Genomic DNA, 654 nt, shown 5'->3' on the forward strand with positions numbered 1-654 from the left:
TTAGCAGGCGAGCGCCGGGGCTGCCTGCTCCTGCCTGCCCTTGAGCGGGTGCCTTTGCTCGCAGCTCCAACGCCCCAGCAGCACCCGCGGGGCGAACGGGGATGCCCAGACATTTCCCTTCTGCCTCCGTCCCAAATCCTGCCCCCGCTGAGGGGGAAACCTCCCTTCCAGCTGAGATTTACCCTTTAACAGAGCCGGTGCTGCCCCGGGCATCCCCTCGGGACCCCCAGTTCCTCCCTCCCACAACCTCACCTGACCTACAGCCGCACCGGAGTCAGCCGGAGGGTCAGCCCGGGGCTTGGCGTGTAGTAGATCGCGTCCTGAACCCTTTTTATTTAAAACCGCGCCGCCTTGGATCGACTCCCCGCACGTGGCTGCGATTTGGACGGCTGTGGCCTGGCACAGCAGCTTTCCCATTCCCCTGGCCTGTTGTACTCGGAAGAAATAACGGTTTTCTCCTTTGTTTTAATAAAAATTCGAAGCACTGGGAGGGGGAGCTGGGACTCGTTTCGTCTTTTTTCTTCGGGAAAAACCTCGCGAAGCCCTTGGCTGGTGCCGTTAACGGCAGGGGGAAGTTTTAATGGGGAAACACGGCCCCGGGATCCCTCCGGCAGGTCCCCGCAGGGCCGGGGGGGGGGGGGGGGGGGGGGGGGG

This window comes from Aptenodytes forsteri, unplaced genomic scaffold, assembly GCF_000699145.1.
Source record: "Aptenodytes forsteri isolate BGI_AS27 unplaced genomic scaffold, ASM69914v1 Scaffold129, whole genome shotgun sequence".
NCBI lineage: Eukaryota > Metazoa > Chordata > Aves > Sphenisciformes > Spheniscidae > Aptenodytes > Aptenodytes forsteri.